General features: G+C 56.0%; 1 long non-coding RNA gene across 1 annotated transcript in view; it reads right to left on the bottom strand.

Moving 5' to 3' along the window:
• Positions 1–3,314: 3,314 nt before the first annotated feature.
• LOC109280712 (uncharacterized) overlaps positions 3,315–8,882 on the bottom strand; it is a 45,666-nt gene continuing 40,098 nt past the window's right edge. The window contains exon 4 of the long non-coding RNA XR_002087130.2: positions 3,315–4,084. This is a non-coding gene — a long non-coding RNA (uncharacterized LOC109280712). The remainder of the gene's footprint in view (positions 4,085–8,882) is intronic.

Genomic DNA, 8,882 nt, shown 5'->3' with positions numbered 1-8,882 from the left:
AGCGGGCGAGGTAATATATTTCCCGACGTGGCTCAGAAAGGAGCCGCCTCCCCCTCCCCCTCCCGCCGGGGCTGGGGAAAGAGGCGGCTGTGAATGGTGGCGGGGCCGGGGCTGCTTTGTGCCCGGGCGGCTCCGCGCAGGGCCCCCCTCCCGACCCAAAGCCTCGCCTCCCCCCAGCGCGGCCCCGACGTGAGCCCAGGGCCCCGGCCCAGCCCGGCCCGGCTCTCCGGCAGCCCAGCTGGGAACAGCCTGGGTCTGCTTGATCCGCAAGGGCGGGGGCGATGCCCCGGGTGCGGACCAAGCTGGGGTCAGTGCCCGGCAGCGCGGAAAGGAGCAGCCTGCGGGTCGCTGCCCCGGGATGGGCCCCTGAGTGCAGAGGGCCAGGGCCAGGGCCATCGGGGGACGTATCCGAATCAGCGCCGTGCCCGGGGCCATCGGGGCCGATTCCGGTTACTTGCCACTGGAGCCCGACGGCCCCGGCCTAGCATGATACGCGTCAAACCCGGGGCTGCCCCGGATTGAAGCCGCCCGAGCGCGGCCGCTCACGCGGGTTAGCGCCACGGCTCTATTTCCCGGCGGGAAGGGCCGGGAGCCCCGCTGCGCTGCTCCTGCCGCTGCCCCGGAGCTCGGGGCTCTGTTCTGGGTAGCTGCTCGAGCGCTGCCCGCCCTCTCCCCGCGCCCACGCTCCGCTGCTTCGCTGGGCCAAGCCCCGCCGCCACGCTACCGCCACCCCGGGCCCAAGCCCCAGCCCCGACCTGTGTAGGCCAGCGGGACAGAGCCGGCCCGGGGGCGCAGGCCGCGGCGGAGGTTTTGTGCTGATCCCGCCTGAGGCCGAGAGCCGGGAAGGGAGGGCGGCGGGAGCCCGCCCGCCTCCGCCACTGCGCCGAGCTTCCCCCGCTCGCTGTCCGCCCTATGCAAGAAGTCAGTTCGTCTTTACCTCTGTGCCTGTGCACTCCGTCAGTCCCTACAGATCACCCACCTGTCTATCGCGGCACATGCAGTCAATTTTTATATCTACCCCTCCATCCCTACACAATCGAGCTACCTACCTCTGTCTCATATCATCAGTCTACCTACCCATCCCTGTTCATCTCTCTCTCCGTCCCCACACAACCTATCTGTCCTCATCCCGCCTATCCCACAGCGCCTATCTATCTATCTATCTATCTATCTATCTATCTATCTATCTATCTATCTATCTATCTATCTATCTATCTATCTATCTATCTATCTATCTATCTATCTATCTATCTCTCCGTATACTCAACCTATCATCCACCCGACGTTCTGCGCACACAATCAATCGATCAGTCAGTCAGTCAGCTGCCTGCCCACCCCGCGAGCTGTGGGCTGTCTGTCCATGTGTCCGTGCGTCCATCCCCAGGCGCGGCAGGTCCCCGCGCTCCCGCTCCACACAACCCAGGCTCCCCGTCTCCCGGCATCCGCGACGCCGTCGGGGCTTGGGGCCGGCAGCGGGGCGGTGCGTGCGGGCTGCGCGGGGCGCGGCGCGGTGACAGCGGCCGCCGCTGCCCGGACGCCCCGGGGAAGCGGAGGGAGGAGAGAGACGCTCTCTTACCTGGGGCGGGCGCGGTCCGGCGGCGGCTGCGGGCGCTGCGGGGCTGGGCGGCGGCGCGGCAGGGGGTGGCGGGGCCGCGGGAGAGCCGCCGCCGCCCGGCGCGGGGAGCGGGCGGGAGTGCTTGTGGCACGGGCCGGGGCCGGGGCCCAGCCCGGGCCGGGGAATAAAGCGCGCTTGTCAGAGGCGAACAAAAGGCGGGACGGAGACGGGCTGCGGGGCCCCGGCCCGCCCGCGCCGCCTCGCACCGTGTCTGGGGCCCGGCGCGGGGATCGGGCCCCCCCGCCGCGGGGGCTGGTGCTGCGGGGCCGGGACGGGGGGGCGGGCAGGGCAGAGCCCGCTCCCCCCCCCCCCCCGTCGGGCGCCAGAGCCGGGGTGAGGTGGGGCGGGGACGTCGGGGGCTGCGGGCACTGCCCCCCCCCCCGGCTTGCCCGCCCTCCCCCCTGCAGCCTCGGGCGCTGGCCCGGGGCAGGGCGGGCAGGGCCGGGTGGCAGCGCTCCCCGCAGGCCGCGGGCTCCGGCGTCTGGGCGACGCGCAAGCCTGAGTGCCGGCACAGCAGCGGGCCCCGAGCCGCCTGCCTGCGGGGGGGCTGGGGGCACCGGGCCGGGCCGGGCCGGGCCGCGCTGCCTCCCGGTTCTCACAGTCCGAGCCCCAGGCTGGATTCTCTGCACGTCCCGCCTGCGCCCCCCTATTCAGCCCCTAATTGAACGTTAATGGCAGCTGGGGATGAGGTCATCGGAGCCGGCTTTTCTCACACGTTTTTCATGCAAATCCGCTAAACTCGAAACAAATTTGAATCGCCCCTTTGTGCGGGCCCGTGCGGCCGCTCCGCGCCCGGCCTCTCCTTTCCCCGGGAGAAGGGACGGGGCAGCCCGCAGCGGCCCGGGAGGGTAACCCCTGCCCCGGCAGGGAGGCTCCGGGGCCGCCTGCTCAGCGCCCGCGGCTCTCCCGGGCGGCCCCGCACCCCGGTCCCCTGATCCCGGCCGGGCTCTCCCGGGGCTGATGCGGCCCGCCCCGCCCCTGGATCCGGGACACATTGGTTCCCCCCCGCGGATGGGGAGCGCTGGGGCCCGGGTCTCCGGCCCGCTTGTCCTGTGGAGGCTGCGCTGCCCCGGACCCGGCCTCCCTCCTCCGCGTGTCCCGCAACCCGGCCCGGCCGCATCCCCTCCCAGCTGCGTGCGGGGCCCTGGCGTGGCTGCCGGGCCGCCGTGTCGCCGGCACAGCCCGCATTAGCATTTCTTCACAACCCGGCCCCCGCCCAGCCTTGAACTTGGCCGTGCTGGGAGCCACCGCCCTGCCCGCGCCGCGGAGACAATGCGGGTTGCCCCATTGTCTGGCTTGCGGGTTTCGGCTGGGAAATCAGTCACCTCCGGCATTGTGGAGGGAGCAGGCATGGAATCAGGGCACAATGGGGCGAGCCGGCCCTGCAGGCCCAAGGGCTCCAAATCATCTCGGAGAGTATTCATTTTGGTGTCTGGCCCAGCCTGTCCCTGCCGGGTTCAGCAGCCCTGCCGAGTGGGCTCGGCCTGGGAAAGATCATTCAGCCGCCATAAGTCAGGGCTGGCTGGGAGAAGGGAGAGGCCTTGCCTCATTTCCCTCTACCTTGTACAAACCAGGGACTGGAGGCCTCATAATCTGCTGCTCCCATCCTGAATTCATTTTTATGCCTTATTTTATTTACAAGAACCCAAGCCCTTCTGCCCATACTCACCCTGTTCCTAGAAGGGACCAAACACACAGCTCATGTTGGGAAGGGAAGCCTTTATTTTAACAGTTTTGCTTGAAACACTTGAAGGGAGGGAATTCCAGCTGCTACGTTTCTCTTACAGGCATAAAGGCCTTTTTGATACCAAGACTGCTGTACAGGAGCTGGGGTGTCTGCCTACATTGAAACAACCAGCTTGTGGTGAATACATCTATTTTCAAAACAAAGTAACCTAGGGGGCATGCAGTCTTTTCCTCAAAATACGGTGTGCCTGCGATGTTTGCTGCTTCATACATTTCATCTGCAGCTTATTCTGCCAAGAGGAGGACTCTTGTGACCGGAGAGAGTTTAAAAACCTAGGCAGAAGGTAGCATTGGCTCCTGCATTAATTAGCAAACTGGCTATCAGCCAACAGAGCAAAATAAATCAGATGCACATAGGGTCCAAGGATGTTGTCTCAATAATAATAATACTCCCCTGTAGTAGGAGAGAGGTGAGGGGTGGGATACAACCAGGGGTTTCTGTGCAAGCAGCAGGAAAAGTAGGCACAAAAGGATCCCAGGAAAGACCTTCTGCAACGCACACAAAACCAAGGTGCTCGCTGCCCCCCAGCCCTCACCCTCTGAAACCCACAAGGGTTGTACAGGCAATCCAGAAGCCCTCAAGGCCCGTTGTGGAAAGCAGCCTCTTCTTTGAGCTCTTAGCAAGAGAGTGAGTTGCTGGTAAACTGACAGATGCAAAGCGCAGTTTTGGCTCTGGTGAAATCAATGTGTCCCATGTTCTTTACCTTCTCCAATGACAGGAATCTACAAAAAAAAGACACAAAGGCCCAGCTGTTACTGCCCGCTCCAATGAAAGAATCATGCCCAGAATCACTGCAGCGACCCACGAACGTGCTGGTGCCATGGATAAAGCCAGTGCCCGCTCACAGGGCGTATTTCACTGAAGCATTTCCTTGTCGCAGGAACAACCCCCACCCGTCCCACGCTTACCAAATAGGAGCCCCATCCTCCAATCATGCCCAGCATCCCCAGAGTTTCAGCCCAGTGCTGCTGCTCCTTGCCTGTGGCAGGATATAATCCTTCTCTGTGACTGACAAGGCCCCTATGCCACTGAAATACTTGGTTCCCTTCCTTCCGGATGGCTCTTTCTTCCGTGCCTTCCTGGTAAATCTCCCAACCTCTTCCCGAGAGGAGCTGAGCAGCTCAGAGATCAGAGGTCCTGCATATGGCCAGCCAGTGGGAGGCGTTACTCTATGTCCTTCCTTCGAAGGCTTTGGGGCATGGGATTACTCGGCATGTCAGAGCCACTAAAGAAACAGCCCTCTGATGTTTTAATCTCCATGTTAACTTTCCCTGGTCTCAAAGCCCTTGTCTGTGGCAGGCCTGTCTGTAGAAAGTGATATTGAGCTATTTAGGCCGAGCCAAAGCTGCTCGAAGGCAGAGTAATCTCATCTCTCTTCCCCTTTCTTTCTTGTGCTTTTTCACACTTCTTCCCCTTAGTTTTTGCCTTTTTCTTTCTCTACATTTTTCCCAGTCCCCAGCACTTCTGTACTGGAATGGACACAGATCCAGTCCTTTGCCTTTGCCTTCCCCTGTGCATTTCTCTGGTTAATTCACATCCACTGGCTGTGCACATGGTGGGCTTGCTCCAGCTCCCAGGTAGATAATTCATCATTCATAATGAAGCAGCATTTGGATAATTTCACTTCCCCCTAAACACATCACATTGTCCTAAGAACCCCTATCTTCTACTCAACATTATTAGTAAAATAATTTTAATGAATAATTCTTGCTCTGTAGCTTTCTGAGAAGTCCCTACAGAGTAGTCAGTGTTTGATTGGTTGTATGTCACATGTTTATGTCTCTGTCCCATGATTGGATCATTGAGTGTAAGGGCTTGAATCATGTGAATATCAGCATTTGTGACTACAGTCTGATTTTCAGTGAGGTTCTCTAATACTTAAAAAATCTCCAGGAGCATTTCTATCCTAAATGTCTTTGCTAGAATAGTCTTTAGAAATGTGAGCCAAAGCCCCTAGAGTCAATGGAAAGGCTCCTTGCTCTGGATCAGGCCTATAAAGTGAAGAGGAAAGGATTAAATTATGCTTCAAGCAAATTCATTTTAAAACTTGATGGCCTCTCTGTCAGTGGGAGGCTTTCTGTATTGGCCTGGTTCCACTCTGGAGAAGAGTGGTCATGGAATATATGTGAGCAGAAGTGAAATGCCAGGAGATGCGGGGCCAGTGAAGTCACTGGACAGCACCTGTTACCTCCAACTGCATTTGGCCTGACTCTCTCTTAGTGCAAGCATCCCATCCTGATCCAAAATCTGCCAGAATCAGTGGGACTCTCTGCAGGCTTCCACGGCTAAGGACTGGGCCCTACCTGCCCAATTCAACTAGATCTCTTTTCCTGCTCCTGCCATGGCAGTATGGCCCCGTCTGCCCATGGTGATGGCCCCCTGCTGATCTCCATTTGGCTCACACTCTTGCTCATTTCGTTTCTTGTAGGTCTTATTAAGCAGCTATTTCTGCTTTGCTCACTCTCCCACCTCTTGGATTTTCATCCTCACTGTGAACCCAGAGGCAGATGAAGATTTCTGAATAACTCAATAGCTACCTAGAGAGGTCACTTTCAAAGGGAGAAGGAAGAAGCAGCACATACTTTAGTGGCTTTCCAAGATAACCTCTCTAGGTTTGAAAGTGTGGGAGAAGTAGCACTGCTGATGATCTGTGGCCTCCCTCCCCTCCATCCTGTAGTCCGCCTGGGCTTGCTACTGCCTGAGGAGGGCACATCTCCTGTGCAAGCAGAGAGACAGTGGAATAAGACGCGTTTGCTCTGAAAGCACCTCAGCTCTCAGCCCCCTTGGGGAAGTTTGCACCTTTGTGCATATGATGAAAACTTGAGCCAGGGGAGGGGAAGGGTGTGGGGAGGACTGGACAGGTTTGAACATGATCTACCTCTTCCAAAGGGCTTCAGAAAAGCCAAACTCTGTTGCAAATACTGGCCCTGCCTAGTGCACAGCCATAGACCTCTGTCTCTCTTTATATAAAAACCCATGAATAGGAAACACTACAATATCATTCCTACATTGGCCTGAGACTCTGATCAGTCAGTGTTGGGAAACACAGCAGCCCAGTGGGGACTGATCCCAAGCTGGGCAGACTGTCCGTGCTCTTCCAAGGACTTTAGATTGGGCCCTTAGTGAGGATGAAAAATAACTGTGGGTTTTGTCTTTTACATAAACTAAAAAGTAAATAATTGCAACAAATTGTCCACCCTCTGCCTTGGCCTGAGCCATAGGGATGGGCCAGGGACTTTATCTCACAATTTTCATTTTTTCTAGAAAATCAGCTTAGTGTTCTGCTAAGCTTTTGTGGGTCTTTAAAAAATCTCTCCCATCCTTCTCCCCTTGCTCAGGCGGCTCTGGCAGCAGCACAGGTAGCACTTGAGGGGGGAGAGGATCAGAAAATGAACCACAATAACAAATACATGAGGGGCTTTTCTGCCTAAGCAGATTCCTTCCCTCTGCCAATTTCCTATTCATGCCCTTTGGAAGGAGGGGATCTGCCCCTCCTCCTCGCCTCACCCCATCGACCATTTCATAGACTCATAGGGAGAAACTTTCTGGACAATTTAATCTCTCCAGGGTGTTACTTAGCAAAACCCTTTTCACTGTCAATTTTTTTTTTCAGCTTCCCCTCCTTCCCCTTATTTTCCTTCCAGTCTCGATTGAATTTTGCAAGCCCCTGATATCTTTCTTTCTGTACAGACACATGCTGCTTATGCAAATAAGAGCCTTTCATACTCCCTCCCTGGCTCAAGACCTCCAACTTGAATGTGACCAAAAGCTGTGTTCTCCCCTGCTAACTCCTTAGCACAATTACACCTCCATTCTGCTCCAGGGGCCTGGGGAGGGAAAAATCATTTTAAACTAATAACACGTGCTGTTTGCCTTGGATAATTACAAGGAAGCTTCAGATTCTAAGAGCTATGAAATATTCCATTCAGTAGAGTAGGAAGGGAGGCCGAGAGTGTTATGCCTACACAGCATGTTTTATCTTCTGCACTAGAGGTGTGTGTGTGTGCATGTGTGCACATGTGTGTCTGTGCGGATGGATATGAGTTTGTGTGTGTGTTATATATAAATCAGGACACTGCCTAGGTCTTTCACTCATCCTGTACTAATGCAGCCAGGCAATCATTTAGATTTTAAGCGGGAACCTTCTTTTCCGTGCTTTGGGCTATTGGAGGTAGGGAAATGCAGCTGACATTTTCTTATCTCAAATTACAATTTCCTGCAAATATCAAGATACTAAGAACATGGGCAATCTGAGATCCCAACGCAGCGAGTGCCTACGCTGTCCCTGACACATGCACTGAGCAATAGGAAGGGACCCAGGACTGAGAGGTTGGAGATGCTGGGGAGGAAGGACACCCCATGGGCCATAGCCAGGCTAATAGGGCCTCCTGTCTGAATAGCCTTCATGCAGTCATTGTCCCCCTTCCTGCCTTGTCTCCTGGGGAAGTTTATGCAGAGGGTTTTGCAAGGGCAAGGAGGAGGAGGGGAGTTTGCACCAAAAGCACCCAGGAATGTGTCAAAAGAGGGAGAGAAAGAAAGAAGAAGAAGAAGGGAGACAGAGAGTGGGAACGTCAAGGACCCCTGACTAATGAATAGCAAGTTTGCCCTTGAACCTCACTGGGCTTCGCCATTCCCAGGCTCCAAACAAGGGCTGAGGCATGCCTGAGCCCAGCTGCAGGGGGACTGGGCTATGGTTCATCTCAGACACTTTGACAGGCCAGGCCTTTTCCCTGCATAGCTCAGACTTGCCTAACTGCTCCCCTGGCAACAGCTCAGTGCAGGAACCTAGGCTGAGGCCCTGTCTGCTGCATACAGAAGCAAAGAGGAGGAGGGGAGCTGGCTTGGAGAAACTAGCTGGAGACCCTGTTAACCCATCAAATGCTGGGCACCCGTTATCACCAACCTATGCACCCTCCCTCTCACTGTGCAGGCGCATGGATTTGTCTTGCATGATGCTTTGCAGCCATTGCAATGCTTTGTCCAAGCTTTAGTTGAGTGTTATGGACTTAATAACAGCCAGGCTAAGGTCAATACGTTCTCCTAACCTGGCCCTGCCAGGTTAGATTTGAAAATATGGATGGCCTCGGGAAGTGGTTAAGACATTGAGCTGGGATTCAGGAGACTCAGACTTGTACCAAGATGAACTCAGAGCCTCTGCTGTGAAATGGGGACAAAGGCATTTTCTACTTCATGAGGGATCCTCTGAATCTTGGACTCTGTGCTGATGAGGGTCATATAAGCAGGTGCACTTCTATCAGGTTTCTTCTTTTTAATCAGTTGTGAGAGGTAGACATGTGTACCTGGTGATGGGAACCTGGTTACAAAAACCACAACAAGGCTTCTAAATTGTCGCAAAGCCCTGTAGGTATGAATGGTGCACTAGCCTTGCCCCAGTCCACCATCACGGCTTTGCTGTATAGTAGTTCCACTGTGGCTGTCACCAGAACCAGAACTAGTTGACACATGGATGGGAGACCTCTCACCCATCACTCAGGTGCTGCAAGCATTGCTAGTGCTCAT

This window comes from Alligator mississippiensis, chromosome 11, assembly GCF_030867095.1.
Source record: "Alligator mississippiensis isolate rAllMis1 chromosome 11, rAllMis1, whole genome shotgun sequence".
Classification (NCBI taxonomy): domain Eukaryota; kingdom Metazoa; phylum Chordata; order Crocodylia; family Alligatoridae; genus Alligator; species Alligator mississippiensis.
Note: the sequence above shows the minus strand (reverse complement) of the source record. Positions and strands in the feature narration are given on the sequence as shown.